The 27,487-nt window shown below is 38.7% G+C and overlaps 1 protein-coding gene across 14 annotated transcripts in view; it reads left to right on the top strand.

Annotated features, from left to right (window-relative positions):
- Positions 1-27,487, top strand: part of ZBTB20 (zinc finger and BTB domain containing 20) — an 895,053-nt gene that overhangs the window by 551,957 nt on the left and 315,609 nt on the right. Inside the window, exon 1 of one of the 14 annotated variants that reach the window (XM_066347060.1) lies at positions 14,175-14,272. The exons of 12 other annotated variants lie outside the window; for them this stretch is intronic. The gene's annotated coding sequence lies outside the window, so the exon portion shown is untranslated. Of the gene's footprint in view, positions 1-14,174; positions 14,273-14,922; positions 15,026-27,487 lie in introns of those variants that run through there. One more of the 14 variants, XM_066347055.1, reaches the window with a different exon arrangement.

Below are 27,487 nucleotides of genomic sequence, written 5' to 3'. Positions count from 1 at the left end.
CTCCCGCAGCCAAGGCTCCATTGGAGCAAAGATGGCCCGGGCGCTGGGGATGGCTCTGTGGCCTCTGCCTCAGGCGCTAGAGTGGCTCTGGTCGCAACATGGCGACGCCCAGGATGGGCAGAGCATCGCCCCCTGGTGGGCGTGCCGGGTGGATCCTGGTCGGGCGCATGTGGGAGTCTGTCTGACTGTCTCTCCCTGTTTCCAGCTTCAGAAAAATGAAAAAAAAATGGAAAAAAAAAAAAGAAAAAGAAAAAGGAGTATATCCATACAGATCCAGGAACTCATTGAAAAATATGACAAATAAAAAAATCTTTCTGCTCCGTCAGCCAACCTTTCTCCTCCAATTCCTCTATTCTTAAGCGTACCTTCCCTTTTGAGGAAAAATTATATCATAAACTCATGAAACCACGAACAAAACTATTGACTGAAGCTGTATACTTTAAACTTCAGCCTTTCATTTTCTGGCTCCAGTGCACAAGGTCCATAACCTTTCCTCCCTGCATTTTTGTGGGCCATAAATGTCCACACACAAGTGTCACCTAGAAGTGTCGTGGAGCTACGTCAGAGGAGGGTCTAGTGAAAGGACCATGCTCCAACATGTGTGGCTTATTCTTAGCTATTGTGGCAATTTTTCTGTAGTCCATTTAAAGTGTCCAGGAATTGAAAAAGGAAATATCTATCTTTATCATCAAAAGAAATATAGAAACTATGTTGAAATTTTGTTAGCTTTTTACAGTATATATAGCTCTTTAATGTCTAGTTTTTAAAATGTCCTAAAGACATTTTAGAATGGGTTAATAATAATAATGTTCACAGAAATTACCTGAATTTGCCAACTGAGCAAATAGTTGAATTGATATTCAAATCCAAGATTCAAGAATTTTATTTCAGATCTTGTGCTTTTTTCATTACAACAAATTTTAAGGACAGATATGCTTTCATATATGAAATAGGGCTTTAAAAAAGAGTTCTGCTTAAAATTAGTAATCCTAAATAATTCATTGAAATATAATTTTCCAAAATTACCATTTTATAATGAGATGGAAAGATATGATTGAAACATTGGGATTCAAGTAATAATGTTTTAGTTTATCTCTTTCTTTTCACTGATGTTGACCAACATTAACTATTTTAATGTGTCCTGAAAAGAATAATTATCACTGTAAATGACGATATAACATTTTTTAGCTTATATAGAGGGTAATCCTATAATTTATCAACCAAACTGGGGCCCTTTTGAGAGTGAAAGTGGCCACTGTTTAATTTGTGAGTCTTTGATTGGAACTGGAACTGAACTGGAAATGTCCTGAGTAAACTGGGAGATATGGTCACCCAACTTATGAAACTTTATTCTGAGTCTGAAGGTGGTGAGTTTTGAACAAAAAAAAGAAAAAAACCCAGGCTTGATCCCACAGTCCCCATGAAGTTGGGTCTTAAGCACAATGAGCACTATTGAAGGTTTCAGCCTCCTGCTTTGCCCAAGGGATGACATGACGGAGTGTTGGGGCATTTAGTGAGAGCCAAGGCAGAAGCAACAGTGCCACCTGCTGAGATTCACACCCCCAGTACTCAGACCATCTGGTCGTGGGGGGCTCCCAGCTAAACTTTGACTACACACAACCTAGATTCTCAGACCAAAGACATATCCTCTGCAGTATTCCCCAGTAAACCTTGGTCACTTTCATAGGGGTTGGTTTAAGTGACAAATATTAACTCTGCATTTGAATGTCAAAGGGAAAAATCTTCTCAGCACTTTAATAATTTTTAGAGCTGATCAAAATAATATTACGTAATGGAAGGCTGGTAAGGTAGTGATTGATATAAATAATTAAACTGCTAAAAAATAGATTGTTATACACCAAAGCTAAACCTGATAGCATAGAACTTGATTTAATCTAAGAGTATCCTCATAACAAGCACAAATATACATTTTATTTTGAAAAAAGATACTGTTTTTGAGGATGCATTACTATGTGCCATCCATGTAACACGCTGTCTTTCAATTTCACATATAAAATATTGTATTGAAAAGTGACCCTCTATGAGTTACACATTTAATAGACTAGCACTACCAGAACATAGATAGGCTAAGGGAGGGTTTAAAATTATTGCTAACTGTTCCCGAATTATTTGGAAATTCTTCCTATGAGATTACTTTTGTCTACTTAACTTAAGAAGTATTTTCCCAGTGAGTATAAAGTTCAAATTAATTTGGTTTGGTTTCTGAGGGAAAAAAAAAAGTTTTCTTGCAATTTAAACTTTTTTTTGAGATAGAAAGTTTCCCTTCTGAACAAGTTGCAGCCTGGAAGTGGTAAATTGTCTATGGAGAAACTAATGAAACTTTGTTGTGGAATAGTTCACAAAGGAATACAAGATGCAAGATGAATTACATAATGCGGCCCTTTGTTTGTGGAGCCTCGGAGAGAATCCTGCAGCTTTAGCTCAGGCTGAACGCTGCCACCAAAGTCCTCCCAAACTCCAGGCAGCTCTGAGTCTTTTTCCTCACTTCCTGCCATGATTACTCTGGCTTATGATTAAATCACACCTTATATTTAAGGTCACTAACCTAAAACGACCCAAAGCTGCTTATTTCTCACCTCAGCAGTTCCCCAGTGCTTGGACTTGTGATATTTGGAAGCCTTGAAAATAGCTTCTGTCCCAACCTATGTAGTCTTTTCTCCAAAAGCAAATGGTATAATAGTTTCCTCACTCATGGGTTCAAACCTCAGGTGAAAGATTTTGGAAGCTAATTAGCATGCTAAGGAGTCTGGAGCATGTAAGTGAGTCACAGTCATGCTTCCTTAGGGCCAGAGAAAATGTCTTGTTTCTAGTGATATTTAACAAGTGCTGGTCCTCACTTAGTTTAAATAGAGGTGAAATTGCATTGCATAGTCTTCTTTATATTTAATTTTAAAATCTTGGTTATATCACCTCTTCTTTCAAATGTGTATCCCTTTAGGGCTTTATATTTCTACTAATTTTGGAAAACTTAAAAGTTTGCTTTTATTATATTAATAATTGAGCCAGGTAATAAATTCTTCTCATAGAACTTATTATAGACTCAAATGTTTCTTTTTTGACCTAATTTAACCCTCTTTCCTTAGTTTAATACAAATTTCCCTCTTGCTTTCAGAGTGAGAAATTCATTACATATATTGACTGTCAAGTTTATATAATACAGAAATGAAGTAAATGAATATTTATTAAATGCCAAAAATGTGACCAATGTTTGCCATCCAGTTAGGAAGAACAGTTTGGATAATTCAAATTATGAAAGTTATTTCTTGTTTAGAAATGTGTTCAGTAGCAGAAATCCTGACGAGTGGCTTAAGCAAACAAGGGTTTGTGTTTTTCATGTTAACAAGAAGTTCTTGCCCTGGCTAGAGCATCGTCCCAATATGCAAAGGTTGTGGGTTCGATCCCTGGTCGAACCCACAACCAGGAACAGCATGATGCTTCTGTTTCAAACAGGAACAGCATGATGCTTCTGTTTCTCTTTCTCTCTCCCTCCCTCTCTGTCTGAAATCAATAAATAAATTTGTAAAAAGAAGAAGAAGAAGTGCAGAGGTAAGGAGTTACTGGCGTGTGATTAAACCAGGGCCGGTATTTCTGGGATTGTTTGCTTTTTTTTTTTTTTTTGGGCATGCTTCTAGCTTTATGCTCACAAAATAACTGCTGCAACACCTAGCATTGTGTCCATGTTCAAAGAGGGAAGAAGGGAGAAAGAAGAGGATCACCTTTTACCTCAACCTTTTTCAAGAAAGAAGAAAATTTTCTCAGAAGCCAGCCTCTCCAACAGATTGCCACATGGATTTTATTGACTAGAACTGGGTCCCAAGGCCATTTTTGGTTGCTAGGGAGGCGAGGAAATCAGGGAACAGATTTGTCATAATTGGCTTAGAAATATAGTAACTCATGATCGAGCACTAAGCACATTGCCACTCTGAAAATAGGGATATGTAGCTAGGAAGAATTGGGGGAATGGAGACTGTGTGGGCAATAGTGTCGATTCCAGTTATACTAGTCAAAGGAAAAGAAAGTAAAGTTAATGTGCACTACAGAAACTAAAAGATGATTTAAGCAAAGGTAGGACATAAGCTGGACTGCAAGATAACTAAAGCAATTAGATCCGTTAAAGAATAATGGTAGGCCACTATAAAAGAACAGAAGCTTAAAAGGAACAGATATACTATGTATGTAAAGTAGTGATTACATTGTGAATGAATTTCCTAATTCTTTGAAAGCAGGAAGTAAAATTTATTCCTATTTTTTTTCCCTATCATCTTACACATAGTAGATGCTTATTGAATCATAGTAAATTAATGCATAATATTCTAGAAGTCCAGACATAATTTAACAGATTATGGAGATCATAGACAGAAAATTTTAAATTTAGGACTCCCCTGGCAATACCAGGATGAAGGAAAATATTAATATAGTGTGAATACACTCCAGATCCCTTGCTGGGAAGTGCTGGAACTTGGGGTGCCTAAGCAAGGAAGAACGAGAAAGGGAAGCTGGCATACCGAGTTAGGGCTATGAGCTTGATCTGTGAAATCCTGATTATGTTTTTGGAATCAAATTTTGGAAATGTACAAACAATAGTCTCCAATAGGCCTTCCTACTGTTAGAAGTATTTAGTCTGTTGTTATCACTTGCTCCCCTTTTCTCCCAGTTCTGTTCTACCGTAACTTTCCAGTATGAAAGGAACTTTGGGAAAATGAAGAATAGTTCACTGGAGATTTCTAGATTCCTACTTTACAGTAATTGAAATTTTAACATTTATTCAGTTTCTGTTTTATGCCAGTCACTGTGCTGCAGTTTTTAGGAGATTATTAAAATAACCCTGACTACAAATAATTTACATTCTAATCAAGAATTTAAATATCTTGACTGGTTTAAGATAAAGGAAAGGAAAAAAATAATAATACAGTTCAGAAAGAAATCCAAGTCAATCTGAAGGATAGTTTGACTTACTTTTACTGTCATGGTGCTGATTTAACGAGACAACTTAACCAAGAGTCAGACTTTTTTCTGCAAATACCACACAAGTAACTTAAACTAAAGGGAAATCGCCTAACTCACTATCAGCCTGCTTATTTTGTAGTTCACAAAGGATAAAGTGTCTTGTCCTATTTTGTTTACTGAATCCTAGCATTTAAATTTGTTTTACAATCTACAATATAGCTTAAAAATAAATGAACATAATTTTATTTTTGAATTGTACCTCCATGAGTCTCATTTAATTTCAAGGATCTGATAATACTTTTTTATTTTTATGATCTGAAAAATATGCCAGTATACTGGGGGATAGACACAGTATTAAAATATACAACCTTAGTAACTGGCATTTCTAGCACACTTATGGTCTATGGACATCTAATGAGATTTTCTTGTAATTTTAAGCTTCAGCCTCCCTGGTTAGATTAGAATACATCAGAGTATTTGAACTGAAGAGTACTCCTTATTTTGAAAAAAAGAACATTGATTTTGTTTTAATTGATAGAGTAATATATTTTCAGTGGCAGATCTTTAACATCTCCTCTAAAGACTTGTAGCATTATTAATATTGCATTTGGATAAGTAATTCAATTTATCTGGGCATCAGTTTTATAATCTGCAAAATGAGGTAACTGTACTTACATGGTCTCTAGCTAATTTCAGCTCTAAAGTTGTATGATTTCATTTTTCAGTTCAATAAATACTAATGAAATAGTTATATAAGACAAACCAATATGGTAGGACCTGGATGGATACAGGGATGAATAATGTTATCTTTTTTATTCAAATAACTTATCATTTGATGCATTTAAGATTGAGATGTGTATTTCTCAACACATCTTTGCTCCTTCTGTTTGGGATGTCACTTATGAATGAGGGCATATGATTCATTTTGCAGAAATTCATTCTTTCATTCATGTTTCTCATATCTGGATTTGGAGAAACAAAAAAGGGGTCTGAACTATTGTTTTAATAATGTGCTTTTGTAGCCCATCTAGATTGCAAAAAATTTAGAGCATTCCAACACCATAATCTCATACATCCCTAAAGAAGCTCAATGCATATAGAAAAGATAAATATATTTCCATTTTAGTAATTAGATTACTGGACCCTGAATTTCCTGGAGCCAATGAGTAAGCATAGTTGAAAATCTAGGAATTCTCACTTCAGTTTCCTTCATGTGTGACAGTTTCTTTTAGCAAGTTCTATGGAGCCTGAGTGGTAAACCACATCCCACACTGGTCCTTCCTTACTCACTGTCCAAACAGCAGCTTAGATATTGATGATTTCAGATGTATCAACAGGAGAAACAAAAAGGTTTAGGGAAGCATGGAATGGGTACAACAACAGATGTGATATGCAAGCTGTGGTACAGTGATATAAGGTTACAGTTTTTGGTTTGCATTAAGATTAGAAGTGAAGAAAAGTTAGGGACTCCTCCATAATGTAATCCATGAACATTTACCATAAAGAAATCTGCACTTTTGCTAGGTGAGAACATAATTCTAAACATGCTATCATGGACACTCTACCTCAGTTTTGGTATCATTAGAATTTCCCTCGCCTGCTTTTGAGAGGAGTCAGGAACATGAGAAATATATTTATTTGTTTGTTTATAAATCTTGTAAGTAACTCCTTGGAAACAGGTGATTATATTTCCTTCTTTATCTGAATCTTCCTAGGCAGTAAAAAAAAGTCATAATGTCATATCTATGTTTCACCTCATGGTTTCCATAGTCAAAAAATTTGCACCTGAGGCCTAGGAAAATGTTTGGCGTTCACAGCTGAATGTTTAAACAGGTGCACGCTACACTGGTCTGGCTGAGGAAAGGTGGTCTCGTACTGGAACCCCTGGCGTTAAGAGAATGATTCTTGTGCCAGCTTTCACTAGTACTAGTGAAGCAAAGTTCAGGTGATTCTTAGATCATATTACCTGGTTACCAACCCACTTGCCTCACTCCCATTCTGTGTTCTCATGAAGAAATTGTTCTAATAGATTTAAGATATTATTAAATACATTCTGCATTAATATTATATGTCCTCTTTTGTATCCTAGTGGCAATACAATAGAATTTCATTTTATAAATAACACCTTTCAAGCTAACACCACAGGGCACAGTACAAAAGAATCAAAATAGAACACAAATGCTGTAATCAAATGCAGACCCCAGGAAGGCTGATTAAAAAGGCATGTTGCTAGTAAGAGCAGCCGGCAGGGTAAGTACAGTGGGTCAGAGCAGAAAAGCCAACTGAACAGAAGGGCACACTGAAATAAAACAGGCTTGCCTGCCTGATGCACATGGACTTGGGACTCTCCTTTGTCATCACCTCCTTTTGGACTCAGAAATTTCAGGGGAGAGGAGTGTGCATATGTTTGTTGGGGAGGCGGAGATCAAATGAACGTAGGGTCATGAGGTTTATCCTCTGTCCTCAACACAGCACAAACAAAAGAAAATCATAAAGTCAACCATCAGCAGCGGGCGGCGATGCCTACATTATGATTGTTAGACAACCCACGAGGCTTGCTTTGCTTGATAATACAGGAAAAATTCCCTACAAACATATTATACATTTTCCTGAAGAATAGCAACCTATAGTTAACAGTCATGGAATGCCAAATATGGGCTCAACAGTCAATAAAAAGAAAAGGAGAGAAAATAAAATGATCATTGGGGCAGTTTGTACCACTCTTGAAGCTGTAGGTTGTTTGCAGTGACTCTCCACTTAGTTGAAATTCTGGATTGAGATCATGGATGCATAAATTTAGGTTAATAGTATAGTATTTCTGTACAACTTTTTCTTAATCTGTCAATTGTAAACAATTTAAACATGTGGGCAGTATTTGGGGGAAATATTGTATGAATACTAGTATTACTACTTTTATTTAATAACACCTTATTTTCCTTAATTCTGCTGGTATTTATTCAGCCAAGCAGAGAGCCAATTTATTAGCAAGGTGAACAGTAGTATAGTAAATTGAGAACACTGGATTGTAATCTCCAAAGTGAATTATTTCATAAAGTATGTGAGCAAATAATAACTGTGCAAATAATCAATGTACTGCCTCTCAGCACAGTTACCCTTCTTTGCCTACTCTACAAAAGTATATCTGGGTCCTTTAAATACTTTTCCTTTCCCCACCATATGAGTGTGCCTTGCCACTAGAGGGTTCAGAGTGACATGATAGGAGGAAGAGGTCCTTCTTTCCTTGTCCCTGTGTACTCCTCTTTTAGGCTCCTGCAGTGTGTGTGGTTTCTCGGGGGCCTGGTGGCCAGCAGCTTCCCCCAGCACCCACCACACATGCATGTGTGCACGCACACACATGTGCGCGCATACACGTTGGCTGGTTCGAGTGGTAACATGCTTCAGATAAGGCGCCTCGCTGGCACCCTGGAGTACTGCTTTCCAGCAAGTTCTTTTGAGAGCTTCCCAGCAATTCCTCTGCCGTTCATTCACTCGGTGGTGTGCTTAGTCCATCAAGGTCTAAATCCCAGTCCAGGGATGGACACTTATCTTAGCCCCAACAATAGTTAAGATCCTTATATTTTCTTTTTCTTATATAATTTTGAATTCCTTTTACTTCTTACTAGCGATTCCCTCATTACTCTAATCTCATTATAGTTAATAATCTTTATGTCAAATTTTCCTATTGAAATCGCTGTGGTTTCTCTCTCCTGATGGGTCCTAACTGATACATAACCAAAGAATATTAAAATAATCTACATTCTTTGGAAGTAGGGGAAAGTAAATATGATAAGCCATCTCTTTATGGAATGGGTTAGCATTGGTGCCATGTGCTATATTGTTGGGCAGATAAAATATATTATGCTCACTTTATTAAATATGGTGCTGCCTACGTGGAAGCACATCGCCCAGGTGATAATGTTAGTTGCCCTTCTTGCTTGGGATGGGCCTGATTATATTAATGTGTGTTGGGAGCGGGCTGTGGGCAGGCAGGGTCGTTGTAGCCTGGAGCTTGGTAAAACCAAGTCCTAAAAGGACTGAGCCTTTCCCACCCTTTTTGATGTGGGGTGGTGCACTCTCATGAGGAATCCCATTATGCCTCAGATACGTGACTTTGTATCAGAGACTTCCTTGTTTGTATATTGGATTAAAGGTTTTGATTTCTATACTATAAAGTAAGGCAGACCGGGAGCTTGCTGTCTCTCGGTTCCTGAGATTAGCATTAGAGGAGAGAACAGAAAGAGGCCACGTGGAGGAGACCAGGAGAAGCAGCCAAGATGGCAGAGTGCTGAGGGAGAAGCCAGTTTATTTAGAGAGAAGGAGATGGGGAACAGAGGTAAATAAGGCTAGTAAGCTAGAAACCTTTTATTCTAGGAAACTCGGATAAGTCAGTAGCTTTGTGAGCACTGAATGAGTGGGTTTTGGAGCCCAGTGTGTGTTTTTACTTGCCTGCAGGATGCAAGCTAGGATAATGATGATGGCCCACCAGTTCTTGGCTCCGTTTTTTCATTACCGTCTGTCGGAATCTAATGCGAACCTGCATGGGCCAGGCAGCTGTGATGATGGCCATGGCTACTGGATTTACATGCCATGTGCTATATCTAGGCCTACCTGTTAGATTTAACAAAAACTTGTGAGAATTTAATGCTGATCAAAGGTAAAATAATATGATGCTATATACTGTTTTTAACTGTACATATGATTTTAAAAAAACATTTTTAAATCTTTAACCTAATTTCACCAAGAGTTTTTTAGAATTTTAACTTTAATAAAGCAAACAACAAAAGTCTAGACTTAAAAGTGATTTGTTGGTCTTGAAAATATGTTGCAAAATAATAATACTTTTATGCAAATTTGTAGATTATTAAAGCCAGGGTAATAATGATACCATTATTTATTGAGAATTCGAAAAGTCCTCAGCACTTTACATTGGTTTATTGAATCCTTATAGCGATAGAGGTGAATATCTTATTATTTCTATTTTACAAACTGGAAAACAGAGACTCAGAAGGTTAAGGAACTGTCCTAAGGTGATACATGTAAGCTTCAGAGCTAGAATTTGAACCTAGATCTGCCTGTGAGTCCTGATCTTTACTACTGCATTCTGCTCCCGGAATACTACCACTGAAGTAAATAAATAGCAAGCAGCCTGGGCAAACAAGCACAGAGTTATTGTTTGGTTTGGGTTTCCATTAAAGGTCCAAGACAAGAACCCCTGAATTATTCCTAGGATGTATAGCACACCCTGAAATATGTCTGAAACAGGTACTCTGTTACTTTTACCAGCAAGATACAGATAAACTGGGTGAACATGGTGATCAAGTTCCCAGAACCAAAGTGTTAACAGTGTATCAAAAACCCAGCAGCCTTTATTCAGAGCTGAATTGAAGGCAGATAAAATATTAACAGCAGTTCTAGCAGTACAAAATGAAATATGAGATCCTGTATCAGAAATTATTAGTAACCTGTTAAAAAAAATGCTGAAAAATGGCAGTTACCAAATTAAAACTGAGAAACAGAGCTCAAATGGGAAATTTCAAAAAGTGTGGAGGAAAATAAATGACAGATTGTCCTCTTGGCTCTTATTACTATGCCATCCTAAATCCTACTTGGCAATACATGGTGGAGGTGAAATAAGAACTGCATCACTGCCAATGCTGGCCCTCAAATTTGTAGTCCTAAGTGTCTGTGATGGTGTCTGGAATTGATTAGAAAAGTAGTTGGAATTTGGTAGCATTTAGCTTTATCTAAATTGAAGAGTCTGGAGACTCTTATTATGAAAGGCTTCCTCTCATTTGTGAATTGGCCCCTTTGCTCCACTTTTGGATGGCTGGCTTCCTCCATGCCGAGCTGCACTAAATGTTCTACATGGGAATGCTATTCTCCTTAAACACCTTCAAATTTAAAGCATCTATCTGAATACATTCATATTTATGACTCACAATATCTAGCATCAAAAAAAGAAAGAGAGGTTACAAATACTTAATACAGGATAGTAAATGGAGGAAATATGTTTTCATCAGGAACTGAGAGCAGAGATGTAACTCTAAGCAGAATTGTTGAGCAGTTGATGCCAGAGAGAAAAAGGAAATGAGCTATAGAACCATAGAATCTTAGTGTTGGCAGAGACTGTGGAGTTCATGCAGTCCTACCCCATCATTTTTCAATGAAGAGACTGAGACAGGGAGAGTTAAGGGACTTGACTTGCCCTAGACACATAGTTGTTTACTGACAGTGGGGCCAAAAACATTTCCCAACTCCCAGTCTGGAACTCTGTAGTTCAGCATGCTATTGCCATTCTCTACTGAAAATTAACACTGCCCCAGCTTGGAACATGGAAGAACTCAGCATAGATGGGGAGCAACAAAAATGATGAATTTTGAGATGGCAGTCAGGCTGGGAAAAGAAGAGGGGGAATAGATGGTCCTTCATTATGACTCATTGGCCGAGCTTGTGCAAGATGTTTTGTGTCAGTTTACTCCCCCGTACCTTCCCCCAAAATAATAAAACATTTTGGTTGTAATTCCTCAGGGTTTATATTTACGCATTCAGATTTGCTTTGCTTAAAGAATTCTCCCATGTACAGGTTACCTCTGAGTGTAGCTTATTTGTGGATGGCATTGCTATTGATCCCTGTTACTTACATGAATTTGACCTTCCCTAGCAGTGCAAGGTGCTCCCGAGTACTTGTGGAGACAAGCTTCTCCATGAGAAACTGATAACGGAGGATCAGATGCACGTTTAAGATGTAAGAATTATCTTCTATTAACCCTTGTATTCTGTGAACCTCATGAAGAACTTGGGCCATATGTGTGTGGGCCTTTTAATCAGGCTCATGAATGAGGTAAAATAATTTTCTTTATTTAGAAGCACAGAGTAATTTGAAGTAAACCAATAGCAAAGGAGATACAATAAAAATGTCTCAGTAGGAGTCTTTGTGAAAGTGCAATACAGGTCTTTTAGACCAGTCAAATATTTTTCTGAATAGAGCAACCGGAAATGAGAGAATCAGGCAGTATGATGAAACTACAGATGGAACACTTTGCATGAAAAGTGATTGTATACAAGAGAAGGCTTGGGAGAGGGTAGGTGTGGAGCTGGAAAAGAGAGGTGTAACTGAAATAAGAGAAGATAATGCTTGACCAGATCTAGTAAAATATTCCCTGCTACAACCACTGTTGCATGAACAGATTGAGCTGAGAGGCCTGAATAAACTAACCTTAAGTTCAGAGTTGCCATTATTGTGAGAAGCATCGGGGAGAGCACATCCGGATTTGTGTTACACAGTAATCACTGTCGGGTGTCAGCATTCATCAACCAGATGGTCAGACCCACAATTAATCAATTAGGCTGGGATGATCAACTGGACTAAGTTTTCCCCTTTGGTAAAAAGCCCTCATCATGTGGTCAAGGCCAATAGGAGAATATTCTAAACATTCCTTTTCTTTTGGGGGCCTCTCATTATAGGACCCTCTTAAACTCCAAGCTGCTTTGACAACATAGATACCCCAAATCAAGATTTTAACAAAATAGATTTTCAACACCCTATGTGTTCAAGTATGTTTAATACCCCAGACAGAAATAAGCTTTTTTAAAGCAACATTCTCTGCGTTACTCAACATATTTTACTAAGATCTTTATATTGGTTCCACTCAATCACTTGGAATAACACTGGACATGATTCTTTCACTGGGCACTTATGAGGATGATATGATAGTCAAATAAAAGTAACAACAATATATTGAGTGTTCACCATGTGACAGATTGCTATGATTAAGGACCAGACATTTGCCAAACATTGATTCAGTCCTTATAATAAATAATTCAATGAGTATGATAATACTCCATTTCAAAGAGAAGGAAACTGAGGCTAGAACATTAATTCACCCAAAGTGAAGCATTTATTTAAGATATGTCGAGATGATTTAATACTCCCTGGACTGAGGTTAAATGAAACTCCACATTTTCTTAGATACCTACCATACACATCTATGCATCTCTAAGGGATGATAATTAAGAATATATGGTGGGTTCTTATTATTCTTCAAAGAAATCTTTTACTGGTGTTTCCCAACTCTGTTGATCTTATGTGTTCTCTTTGCAATGCTGTTCTTGCTACACACCATTTGACTTGAGATGGATTTTTCCCTTAGATTGGGACCATCACTGCTATTTGCTGCTAATTCTCAGTCTCCACTTCAGTTCTCTTATCTAGATTTCGTTCCTTTAGTTTGTTTCAGATACTAAGATTTTTCTTTATAAGTTGGCTTATGAGGCAGTTTGCCTCCTCCCAAAATATCTGTTATTGATTTATTTTTTATGTTGAACTTGGTTTTTCCCTCTGATTATTTTGCTTAACTTCTCATCTTGCTGTATGTGTACCACTGTTCAGGAGAGGTGTTGTAAACTCCTAGTGGTGAGAAGTGTCCCTTCCTGTTTGAGGCCTATGCTGACCCCCGTGAGCTGAAATAGTGGTCACGGCATAATTCCCTAGTGTCTCATCATTGAGCGTATGCCTTTCTTTTCTCTCTGTTCTTCTCTACCCCCACCCACGCTTGATTTAAGGTGTACTTCTCTTGAACCACCTGTGATCAGTATTTTGCAGACTATTGAAGGATTCTATTGACCCAAATGCACCTTTGATATATTGGGCTCCTACTTATTTTATGCAGCACGAGGCTTCTTTTTGCTACTGAACTGCAGTGCTTTGCTTTTATTTGTTTGGTTTGCTACTTACCGAATCAGGAAAGCAATACCAAAATACCAGGACAGTATATAGGTAACGACATGGTTTCTCAAATCAAGTAAAGGAACACATGGAAGAAAAGGCATTCCAGAAATCTTAACGAGCATCTTTTCCCCTCCAGGGCTCTACCTGTGCCCTCTTTTCTGACTGTGGTACTCCGATTTGTTCTTGCTATATTTGGTGGGCAGCTGTTTTACATTTATTTTTTCCTTGCTGCTCCTTCTTTCCACCATCGTACATTCTTCACTGCAGAACTGATGAGGCTCTTTCATTTTGACCTGCAGTATCTCCGTGTATTGCAGAGCTAAGCCCTGCCATCTAGGCTGCCTCTCTGCTTCGTTTTGCTCCTGACCTAAACCCCCCCTGCTATTCCAGGCCTGGCCTCTCATGACCAGAGACTGCTGACTCATCCTGGCCTGTGCCAAGCTGTGCAGTCGCTTAGCGATGTGGACAGGAGTCGAAGGACTAGAATGAGATCACTGAACTCATTTCACTTGTTGCTTACGGTACAGTCCAGCATGAGCTGGAAATGTGGGAACCTCAGCCTCCCGAGCAGAAAGAGTAAGTAGATTCCACACACCGCATCACCCAGTCCTCAACAAGCAGTGGTCGGGTGCAGGGTGGGGCCGGCTCTCTCCTGGCTGTGGCTAGGGCACTCGGTTCACCAGGAGGGTTCCTTTGTCCTCTCTTCTTCCTCTCCTCCACAGTCAACCCCCCTTTTCTGAACTTCCCTTCTGAAAATGTCCGGATGGTACAACAATAATCTGGGCAGAAATGAAATTTTGCTAATAAGCAGCCTCCGCAAGAAATCCTTGAACAGTGACACTGCTGAAACTGCTTAGTTTAGTTTGTCTACTGGGAATGCACATGAACTTCCCAATAGAATTCACGAGGATGAAAGATCTTTCTTTTTGTTGTTGTTCTTGTTTTCTCCTTGATTCTCTTTTTTTCTTTCTGTTTTGAGGGAGGTAGTTTGAGGAGACATGGCTGCATTTTGGTGTGGTGTCAAGTTTTCCGTTGGGAGACAATAATGTACATTCCTCTGGCAGGACGGGATAGTTTCTTTTTTTTTTGTTTCTGTTGCTGTTGTTTATTTATAAGACATTTCCTCTCAGTTAGTGGAAGTTAGATCGTAAGAGGCTCCAGTGATTTTCCTTCCACCTCCCCTCCCTGATTTCTGTGCTTCAGCACTCTGGAACACTGTGAGCTCGACACACTGATCAGAGCAGGGAACTTAGCAGCCAGGCCTGGACACTCTCAGGAGACTGTGCTGATTCTCGGTCGACACTCCTTGGATCAGGAACCACAGTCTTGGTGAGTGGTGAGGTTCCAGAATTTCATGTGTCAAGGATTCTATTCTTGGTGTCTCTGAGGCAGTCAGGAAATAATGGGTGTTTTTAAAAAGAAAAAAAATAATACAGTTGTTTTTTTTTTAAAAAAAAAGCTGCCAAACAATCCAACATAATGGCGAAGATTTGTAGCGTGCACAGCTGAGAGCACTCCATGCACAAGGGCAGGAGGAGCCTGGAGTCGAGCTCAGGTGCAGCCTGCGGGCATAGGTTTCCGGCTGCCAGCGATGGAGATTAGTCTTGACATGCCTAGCACGCATGCTGGTGGGAAGAGGAAGATAGGTGAGCAAGTGGGGAGGGAGGGAGTCCTCGGGGTGGTAAGGGGGGGGGGGGAGTGAAAGTGAGATTCATCGTACATTGCAGTTTCTATCAACTTTTCATGCATCTCTATTCTGAGCATTTACATTATGCCAGAATACTGATGTACCCAGCTAAGCAAGAAAGAAGAGTAGATACATAGCAAAAGAATATTGTTAATACTGTTCTTCTAAAGAGCTCTGTGCTAAAAACTGGCTGCTTTTAAATGTTAGGGAACCTCCCCCCACCTGACCTTTGGAAAATATTATTTATCACACCCTCTTTTTTATTTTTCTGCATTCATGGTATCGAACCGAAGAATGTAGTAAGAATCCTTATTTGGTTTCAGGGAAATTTATCATCCTGACATAGGAAAACTAGATGACTGTCCTCACAGTATTAAACCCAAATATAGTATTGTCCTCAATATAAGAGACTCTGATTGAATGTGCTCTGGGAAGCTGTCAAAGGAATGGAATGGGGGTGGTTGTATCCTGTCTAATATGATACTATCAGAGGAGTCAACAGACCAGCTTTCAGAGTCAATATGTGCCTTCCATGTCCTTATTACTAACTCACACTTCCCCTGGAAGTGGGGTTTCAGGCAGAAGGTGTATGTGTCCTTTACCATCGGGTTTCCACTTTGCTGCTCTTCCAGGGATATTTGAGCTCACTGTTTTCATCTTTCCAATTCTAAGAATCTGGCATGTTCTAAAATAGTGGAAGAAACAAAACAACAAACAAAAAAACATGGTGGCCATAAAAACATTTGACTATGTGGCAGCATCTGAAGTGAATTGCTCTTTGGAGAGAGGGAGGTGCCTTTGATGTCCCCAATATGGTTCTCATAGGCTAAAACTTGTAAGAACCACAACCCAGCCTAAGGGGCACTTACTTGATGTTCTTAAATATTTGGAAAGAGATGCTATTTTATTGTTTTAGTTTCCTCGCTATTAACACATTGCCAGTAGATGCCTCCTAAAAGTTGAAAATACTTTAGCAATAGTTAATTTTACATTTAACCAGATGTGTATTGTGTGTGTCTATTGTGTGTACTTTTTGTCTAAGCCAGTGGAGTCATCCAACATATTACACTGGTACTTAGCTTTGGAATTTTGTTTGATACTCTAAATGATTCAGATTCTTAACCATGTAACTCATGCATGCTCGTATATAACCAGGTTCCCTACAGAGACTGCCCCTTGCTGCAGCCTCATCAGGGTCTGTCAGTGACCTCTAGAACAGCGAGTCAGCTTCCTATCACAATTCCTACAGATTGTGAGGCACATCACAGTCATCAGCGGTCATTGTGACAGCACACGGTCTCAGCGTTTTGTTAGGATAAGTATGCTGTAAGTTTAATGTATGTAATTTGCCTATTTCAGTTAGGCCATGTTAGTTATAACCACACTATTTGTAAATATAATGTTTTGGGGGGATTTTCCATTAGGTCTCTTGTTTTCTAAAAAAAGAAGTTAAATGGGAAAATGGTATTAATTTTTAAATATGATGTAAAAAATGTAACTAGCTTTTAGCCCTTTAACACCAAGACATACATAGGAGATTGTGCCTCCGTCAGTTAATATTCAGGCTGCACAGACTCCCAGGAGAAAGGTCTGTTAGTCTATGGCAGATATGTCTATTAGGACTACCTTGAGGCAAGCTGGATTTCTGACACTGAGGACTTTTTTATTGAAATCTACGTCTGTATATAAAATTTTGTCAGCGTCGTTAAGCAGAGAATAGGTAAACACAAATATCTAGGAGATGACATTTAACAAATATAACCAGCCAAGAGATTTTTCTTATTGCTGCCAAGATCTGGAGTTCCACATGCCTGTGGAAGAATTACATGGCTAAACTGGGGTGTAAAAGTCAGAATTTGATCAGTACACTTCTGATTGAACGGCAGGATATGATGTATTTCTTTCTACTTAAATTGTGTTAATATTGCCTAATTTTTTAGGTAATACTTATATTTATACTATAATAGTATACTATTAAGAATTCAGTTTTCTAATGCCCATCCTGAAAAGTTTAATTTTATTTCAGAAAGTACATCTTTTGAAATGTATATTTTCTAGCATGCACATTAGCTATAAGTATTTACTATACGCTATATTCATTTACTTAAGCAGTCACTCAAATGACATTGCTAAATAACAAAACTATGAGTGACCCAGTAAGAAATTGTTCTTTCTTATTTTTATGGAAATGCTTTTTGATACTTATGTGATTTCTTTGAAATGATAAGATTTAATAACTTAAGGGATTAATTATATCATGTGATTGTGCATCTTTGTTATCTTGTAAAAAGCCTATGTACACTCATAATCATATATTTATATTCAACTATTAATGTATGACCAAATCCTAGCTAGGCTTATTTTCTTTGCGTTCAAACATTTTTCAAATTGACCATAAGTAAAGTGTAGTTGACATTTTATCACACTTATAACAGAAATTTTACACAAATATTTGTGAACAGTACCTGAAAAAGGTAAGATTTAGTTAGCAGATAAGATTCGTAAATGTTTTTCATCAAATCTGCATGTTAGATTATACACCTAAATTCCATTATGCATAACTTCAAAATATTAATTGCTTTATGTATACAATAGTTTAAATTAAATAGAAAGAAATTAAATTGCTATTAATTATCTTAAAGTTGAGAATATATTTAATGAATGAATTTATGTACAAATGATCTGATTTCTTTTAGTTTCTCAGCTATTTATTTCTACTTTAAATACTTTGATGGTACACTTACATATCAACATTAGCAACTATCATTTTCCAGATACCTTTCAAGTTACCCAACCAAGTCATATCTTTGTCATGCCACACTTTCTCTGAAGCTTTCCATAATAACCCAAATAAAAGTGATCTGCCCCATCTACACTGATAGAATTTCTAAAATTTATAGCTTTCATTTTGTCACTTTTCACATACTGCTTTGAAGTGGTTTTTTTTTAAAATTAATGTATGAAACTATAAGTAGTTAGAGGGCAGGTACTGCATTTTATGTTTATTTATTTATCTCCTTCCCAAATAATGTCAAATTGCCTCTCTGAATGGAAGATCAATGAATAGATAATGAATGAATGAATGAATGAATGTCCATATGTCAATACATTGACAGTGAATACATCTTGCTTATCATAATGGAAGAAAATAAATCACTAGATTCTTCTATATCTGAGCCCCTTAAACTCACATATTAGGACTTCCAACTAGCTGCAGCATCCCTAGTCATTTGCTGAGGTAGCTTTTCTAATCCCTACAATGCCCAGGTGATTTCTCATGGGACATCAGGTCCTGAGCTTGCAGTAGTTCCACTTACAGCCTAGGACCCATGAGGGTGGCCAAATACCCAGCTTGGTCTGCTTGTGCAGTCTGACAATACCAGATTCACTTGTAATGTATTATGTTGACCAAAGGTCTCTCCAGCTTGTCAATACTTGCTTTCAGTCAGTCAGTGGCTCTTCCTTTCCTTGAACTCATTATCTAAAAAGCTCAGGCTATGTTCGCTGTGGAAAGGCACAAAGACTTGTTCTGAATGCCCTGTGAACTAGGTAAAGCAGGGGTGGGGCACATAGACAGCACAATAAAGAGAGAGGTAAGAGGACAGGCGGCCAAATCACTTCCAGTGTCTTAACAAGCACTAATTAAACGCCCTATTTTGGGCAAGTAATAGCTTACAATAGTCAAGTGCAGTTGTTGGACGAGTAGAGAAATCGGTAGGACCACTTGGTGCTGCTTTGGTCCTTAAACTGCAGCACGCTAAGGCACCTTCAGTGCTCTGGGGAGATCTGAGGAGAGGAGCCCATTTCGGCACCCTAAATGGAATGCTTCTGACATGAAGCACATCCAGGGAGTAATTTCATATCCTACAAACCAACTATAACAAGCAGTAATTAAAAGAAACCAAAATATTGTGGCGAATATGCTTTAATTACATCTGTTATCAATGGTCAATCAACTTGGCAATCCCCAAACTACATCTAATTCTGTCTCCTGCTCTGAATTATTTTCTAGAGCTTCTAATATATATAAATGAAATGTACTGGTTTCATTTTCATCTTTTTATTTTTCCTGCTTATCCTGGAGTAAACTGAATTCCTAGAGGTAAGCAGCCAGAAGGAGAAAGAGAAGTGATTCATATAATGGATAATTAACCCTTGAACAATGGAAAGTTAACTCTCCATAGACATGCCAAAAAGTGAAATGTTTTGTTGTTGAATTTGTTCTCCTTTGAGTGTTAACACATAGAGACAGCTCCATTAGCAGACTTGGCACCAAACAACCTGTTCATCCTCAAGCTACAAATGCCACACTCACCTTCCAGCTCATTCTGCAGGGTTTATAGCATGGTGCCCTCTTGGGTAGTCATGTATAGTCCACTGTGAGGGGTAAATTGTATGAGTGCCTAATCCACTTTTGAAAATGAAAGAAAAGGATCCATTTTATATAAAAGCCCTAAAAAGGAAAGATACAAATTGTAATAAAAAGTATTAGCACCTTTCATCTGCAAATTGCCTTCCTAATCAAGAGGAAGTATAATAAATATTAGAGGTACATCACAAACCTAGTGCAAAGAATCATTTCTACCTTTTAATAGTGAATTGAAAAGAGTAGCAAATATTAAACTACCCATATAGCTTTAATTAATTTATTTTTCATATAGCTTTAATTTAGGCTCCTAATCTTTCTGGGACTCATTTACTTCGTTTATCTAATGAGATAATGTACCCACTCAGCTTATTACCAGCATTGTTATGAGGATCAGATCACAAAGATGTCTGCTCATTACGTTCAATTAAACATGGATTTAACATTCATTCATTCATTCATTCACTATTTTATTAATTCAAGAAACATTTTTGAACTCATACTCTGTATCAAGTGTAATTCTAGAAGCTAAAGACTGATTCACTTATTAATATCTATTGGGGAGCACATACTATGCACCCAAAACTTTTCCAAGGTCCGGGATACTACAGTAAATAAAACACATCAGTCTCTGGTCTTACCTCTTAGGCAGGGGAGAAAGATGACAAACAAGTACATATGTAAATTATGTATGGAAGAAGACTTGATTTGGGTTGGTGAATACACAATACAGTGTACAGCTGATGTGTTGTGGAATCATGCATCTGAAACCTGTTTAATTTTGTTAACCAGTGTCACCCCAGTAAATTCAATAAAAAGGAAAAAAATAAATTATTAGAAAAGCCAAAAATGTACATATATTTATACACACACACACACACACACGACATATAAGACAGTGGTAAGTGTTGTGGAGAAAATTAAAACAAGGAAAGTCAGAGAAAGATTGAGAGAATGTATGTATGTGTGTCCGGGGTCAAGTGCAATTTTAAATTGGATGGAGAAGAAATGCCTCATTGAGGGACAACATTTGAGAAAGGTAAAGAAGCAAGTTTTGTGGATATCTAGGCCAGAGCATTTTTGGCAGTGGAACCACCAAACGCAAATGCCCTGGACAAAATGCACCTGGCAAGTTTGAGTGAAAACAAGAATTCTGTGTGGCAGGGTGAGAGTGAGCAAGCAGGAGAATAGTGGGAGGTGAGGGAGGCAAGGCAGTGGGACCTGACATGCCGCTGTGAAGGTTTTGGCTCTGTCACTGACAATGCAAAAATAAATAAGACATGGCCTCTAACTGCTTGCTAGAGGAGTAACAGATAGGGAAACAGGTTTGTATAATGCCCTATGCTAAGTAAGTATCATAACCGAAGGATGTTGAGAGCATAAAATAGTGAGTGTTTAACTGAATGTACCTTCAGGTGGGGTGGATCAGGGAATGGTTCACAGAAAATCTAGTACACTCAAGCTGGGACTTGAAGGATTTCCCCAAATACTCAGCAAGAGGATGAACATTGAGTAAGAGCACCAGCAGAGGCAAAGGCACTTAACTGGATCATAGCATGGCAGAGTTGGGGACCAGTATCACTAATGTTTAGTAGAGGGTAGAGTAATGATATTGTAGATGTAAGCAGGGAACAATCATATTGGGCCTTGATTTCCACGCAAAGAAGTTTTAACTTCATCTTGTGGCATTTGGGGAGCCACTGAAAAATTTTAAGGAGAGAAGGTTAATTATCAAATTGTGTTATAGAAGATCACCCTAGTGGAAAAGTGGAGGGTAGCTTGGAGGAATAGGAGAATAGAGACAGGGAAATGAATTAGGAGGTAACTGAAATAGTTCAGACAGGAAACAATGAAGCCCTGAAGTAGGACAATAACTATGGGAATAGAGAGGAGGAGACACATTCCAGAGATAAAAGTCAGAATGGACACAATTTAATAACCTTTGGGATGGGCATCAAGAGAAGGAGTTTTGGATTGCTCCCAGGATTCTGCCTTGTACAACCAAGCAAAAAAAGGCTATCAGGGGGAGAAGCAGGTTTGTAGGCTGGAGGAAGATGATAAATTTGCTTTTGAATGTGTTAGTTTTGAGATTTGGGGGGAAAATTCAGACTGATATCTGGTAGGGTGCTGGATTTAGTCAGGAAAACTAGAGATAGGTCAGGGATAGAGATAGTTTGACAGTTATCTAAATTAATAGCATCACGATGGTAGTTAAAATTATAGAGTGGACTTTTCTCAAGGAAAATATGTGGACAGGAAGAAAAGGGGTATACCACATTTATGAAACAGAGAGGAAGAGCAGCCTTAAAAACAATTATATTAATTTTTATTTATTATGTTTACATGGATTTACTGTTCCTCTGAGTATAACTCCCTCACCCCCCACCCCTGTGTCCCTTTTTATACCCCCTTTGCCCTCTTCCCTCTAACTCCCTCCCCCCTTCCCTCTGGGATTTGCTGTCCTGTTATCTATATCTCTGTGTCATGTATATATAGTTTCACTAATCCCTTCACCTTCTCTGATCCCATCCCCTCATCGCCCTTCCCTCTGACAGCTGTCCATCTGTCCTGTGACCCCGCCTCTGCCTCTATTCCATTCCTCAGTTCACTTTGTTCATTAGATTCCACATATAAGGGAGACAAAATTAATAAAAATTAATAAATAAAAAACAAAAGAAAATAAAAAAAGAATTAAGAAGTACAAATTGAGAGTTACAAAATAGTCCCAGGGATGTTAAGTATAGTATAGAAAATACAGTCAATAACTTTGTAAGAAGTAGATATGGTGCCAGGTGGGTACTTGAAATAGCCAAGATATCACTTTGTCAAGTATGTGATTGTCTAACCACCATGCTGTACAACTGAAATTAAAAAAATATATATTGAATGTGACCTTCAGTGAAAAATAAAAGAAAGATTATTCCAGCAGAAAACAAAAACAAAAAAAAGTGATTATATTGAACAACTACTATATTCTAGTAATTTTGCTTCCTGGAAGTGGACCAAGATGACTGGTCCACTCAGATGCTGCCCTGAATGTTTGTACAAACATAAGAGGTTATTGTTACTGTCACCAGCAACCGTGGGACAGTGCTAAAATGCCCAAACATAACAAGAAAGTCATGCAGAATATTTGATTAACATCAAGGGAGATTATTATAAAGGCAGAATCCTGAAAAGCTTGCTGCATGCACTTTTTTTTTATTTCTTTTTTCTTTTCCAAGTGAGAGGAGGGGAGACAGAAAAAGAGATCCCCACATGTGCCCTGCCCAGGATCCACCCGGCAAACCCCATCTGGAGCCAATGCTCTGCCCACCCAGCGCCATGCCCGCAACCGCAATGATGCTAGTTTTAGCACCTGAGGTGGCAGCTCCCCTGAGCCATCCTCAGAAACTAGGGCTGATGAACTCGAACCAATTGAGCCATGGCTGCAGAAGGGAAAGAGAGAGAGAGAGAAGGGGAAGGGGAAAAAAGAGAAGCAAATGGTCGCTTTGATGTGTGCCCTGACTGGGAATCGAACCTGTGACATACACACAGCAGGCTGACGCTCTGCCACTGAGCAAAATGACCAGGGCCTTGCTGCATGCATTTTTGCTGTACTGTTCTTTTCTGATTCTCTTATACCTGAATGTGTATATTCCAGTGTTAGCATGGGTCCAAGCTATTGGCAAAACAAGCCAGGTGTAAATTATGGTAGAACTGAAATCGATAGCGCTCTGAAGCACTGGAGTGCCCAGTTCACATCAGGGCGTATGTTTGTGTTCACTGAAACATGGCTATCAAGTGCACCCCAAGTCATTAGATGTGTTATCCAGTGAATAACAGCATAATTATATTTTAGCAGAGCAACCTTATGATAAATTTCGCTTTAGTGAAACTCCATATACAGAGCAATTTCTCCCGGCCGTGTATATTGCATGGCAAAGAAAAGCTATCCTGCTGCGTATCAGAAGGCTGTAATTTCATTTAGGGGTTCTATTGACATCGTAAACTGCAAGAGCAGAGCTCAAGTGGCTATTTAAGTCATAGGAATTTCAAGCTAAAATTACTGCCTAGTCCTAATCGCCACCTCCAGGGGACTCCTGCCTGTACATATGTGCTTTATGTTCTATCTTTGTATCTATAAATACTCAATCACTCCAAGGGCTGAGGTGATAATCTATCCTAAAATATGACAGGTATCTATCACCTCTGCAGCTGATACAGGCTAAGGTATAGAAAGAGCAGTCTGGCCCTGGCCGGTTGGCTCAGCGGTAGAGCGTCGGCCTAGCGTGCGGAGGACTCGGGTTCGATTCCCGGCCAGGGCACACAGGAGAAGCGCCCATTTGCTTCTCCACCCCTCTGCTGCGCTTTCCTCTCTGTCTCTCTCTTCCCCTCCCGCAGCCAAGGCTCCATTGGAGCAAAGATGGCCCGGGCGCTGGGGATGGCTCCTTGGCCTCTGCCCCAGGCGCTAGAGTGGCTCTGGTCGCAACATGGCGACGCCCAGGATGGGCAGAGCATCGCCCCCTGGTGGGCAGAGTGTCGCCCCTGGTGGGCGTGCCGGGTGGATCCCGGTCGGGCGCATGCGGGAGTCTGTCTGACTGTCTCTCCCTGTTTCCAGCTTCAGAAAAATGAAAAAAAAAAAAAAAAAAAAAAAAAAAAAAAAGAAAGAGCAGTCTGATCATTCGTTAAAGGTCAAATGCTAAAAGGGGCCAGCTACTCCTGACATGTTCACGTTATAGGCGTTTCTGTTTTTCTGCTTGAAGAATTCTATACTAAGTTTAAGATCAGGGTCTTCCAACATGCTGAAGCTAAAAAAGTGGGGACTTTTAGACTTACTGTACAGCAGGGTTTACAGCCTATGAGTCTTTGCTCAGTTCTTTCCCCTCTTTGCCTTGACCCAGCTCACTTGTGAAAAACAGTACTGGATAGTCTTAGCACCCATAAGGTACAGGTCATACATTGCCCCCAAAAGACATTTCCAAGATATCAAAAGCAGACATTCTGTCTTGAGATATAGTCAAGCTGAAAATTGGAAACCATAATAATTGACCTGAATGTTTATACCCTAAGGAAAATAATTTATATAAAATTGCCAATTCCTAAATAGTATTTATTAGGTGATGCTTTGGAATTGACTCCAGGAGACCTACAAGGAAAGATGGAAAGCTAAGTACATTTCTCTTTGGTTTTTAATGAAAATTTCATTTTCATGATGCTGTGTTAACGATCAACTTTTTAAGAGTAAGCAGTACAAAATTGGACACTAGAGTCCAAACTTCTTCAGTCATTATGGTGCTAGTGTTTTATTTGGTCACTCTTTCCTGGGCTTGGGAGTCATCTGTGTGGATGGTGTCTTAATAAAAGTCCCAGCAGAATTATCATGGTTCAGAAAATCACAGTGGTAATAGAACTTATGGCTTCTCCTAAGCAAGGTAGTGTTTTATAGTCATCCTACTAATGCTTATTTCACTCTGTAGAGAAATGGAAAATGGAGAGGTAGAGAGCTGGGCCCACACTTAATGACCGACTGACACTAAAATTTTACTTTCCATATTAGCCTGTCTATTGTTATGCTTTCTCACAATATATCTTTGTTGCTTAACTAGTATAATTAAAAACTAGTCTACAAGAACCAAATCTCTCATCTGTTACCATGATGCTTTTATTATATGCCTGAACAACAATATACCATTGTCACATTTCTGAGAAGGGCTACAGCTCCAGTAAGAGTGGCCTCATATCATTTCTATCCATGGGAATGTAAAGAAGAAGATATGTTGACATAGATAAGCTTCTACGTGAGGTAGTACAACTCTCCTCTTGTTCCCCTAGATTTAGACAGCATTGCAGTGATTAACTGCACAGACTGCCTGGGTTCTACAACTTACTAGCCATTTGACACAATGGGAAAGCTTTAATCTTTATGCCTCAGTTTCTTAAGCTACAAAATAGGGATGATACCTTTATCATAAAATTACTGTGGGGAGTAAATGATCTAATACGAAATTTTAAACTAAGACCTAGTATATAGTGAGATACAATAAAGATTACCTATTGTCATAATCACCATTATTGTCCTTCTCATCCTCATTTAGGATCATGGTTAATACTTGTTAGGATAAAACCTACACACATGCAGGTATGCATTCACACAAACACACACACACACCATTCACCTAAGAATGCTTGCTTTCCCCAGCTGTGGGCTTAAGCTTCACCAACATGTTAATCTGAATGTCCTTCTAGGCAGAGAACACATGAGAAATCCATGCCTTGGATGAGGTGATCTTTGTACTGACTTCAGCCTTAACACAAGTTTCAAGTACTTGATGCAGAATTACTCAGTTGCTGGGCCTCACTCATTACATACTTCCTATAGTTCGCCATCACTTAAGTTCTTCCTAAACTAAAAATTCTATTAGGCATGATCTAGTCCGTATCTATTGGTAAAATCATTATAGTTCCAACTCAGTAAATAAATATAGGGTGAATGAATGAATGTTCTTCTATTCCTAGCCTCTTCACTTATGCAGTCCTGACTACCTTACGTTCTAAATGCTGACCTTACTTGACCTCATTGTCCACCTAGGCCACCATATTCATGATCCCTAGTTAGTATTTCCAGTTTTCCAGCCCAAACTCTCCTAGATATTTTTGTCTTCTTATCTGACTTAAAACTCTCGGTACTAATATCCAGTCAGTCTAGTAGGCCTGTCCTCCTCTCTGCTTCATCTTTTCCTTCATGGAACCACGGACACTACCCTTACAACTGTGGTCTCTATGCCTCTGCCAATACTTTCCTCCCTTTTGAAATCTGTGAATTTTAGTCTCACAAGTGACTCATTACCCATTTGTATTGTAATCTGCTGCCCTTGGTTCTAACCTTGATTTTGATCTCCATACCATGTTATACATGCCTTTCTATTTTATTGTATTTTGAGGAAAATGTGCTTATATCAATAATAAGCAAGTGAAAGCTGACATCAAACCATTTCTGCAAGAAACAGCGTTCAGCAGCCATGGCACACTATATGTTGTCTTCTTTGTTATGCCTCCCACAGTTGTCCTTAAATTAGTTCCTTGATAAATATGAGATCTTATATCCTGAACTTATCCACTGCCCTATACCTGTTCGATCCCAGGCTGACACTAACAACATTCAAAGCTCAGTTATTGTAAAATGTAATTGGGCAATGTTACCATTATGTATGTCTAAGTAAATATCACACATACAAAATGGAGAGGAACTAACAACAATATGTAGAATGTTACAGCCAGTAAAGACCACTAACCATTACATGTTGACATATTTATTTTGTTCTCTTTATTGTCACTATTCTTATACTCTTACCTTACCTAAAAGAGAACAATATATATATTTAGCAAGAGAGACAGACAGATAGACAGGAAGGAATAGAGATAAGGAGCATCAACTCATAGTTGCAGCATCTTAGTTGTTCATTGATGGGTTTCTCATATGTTCCTTGACCAGGGGACTCCAGTTGAGCCAGTGACCCCTTACTCAATCCAATGACCTTTGGACTCAAGCCAGTGAATAAGGGGTCGTGTCTATGGTCCCACGCTCAAGCCAGCAACCCCGCACTCAAGCTGGTGAGCCCGCGCTCAAGCCAGCGACCTCAGGGATTCAAACTTGAGTCCTCGGTGTCCCAGACCAACACTCTATCCACTGCACCACTGTGTTCAGGCAAAAAAATATTTTTTAAAAAGAGGAAAGGATAAAATTTAAATTTAGAAA

Source organism: Saccopteryx leptura, chromosome 8 (genome assembly GCF_036850995.1).
Source record: "Saccopteryx leptura isolate mSacLep1 chromosome 8, mSacLep1_pri_phased_curated, whole genome shotgun sequence".
NCBI lineage: Eukaryota > Metazoa > Chordata > Mammalia > Chiroptera > Emballonuridae > Saccopteryx > Saccopteryx leptura.
This window is presented reverse-complemented; position numbering and strand designations above follow the sequence as displayed.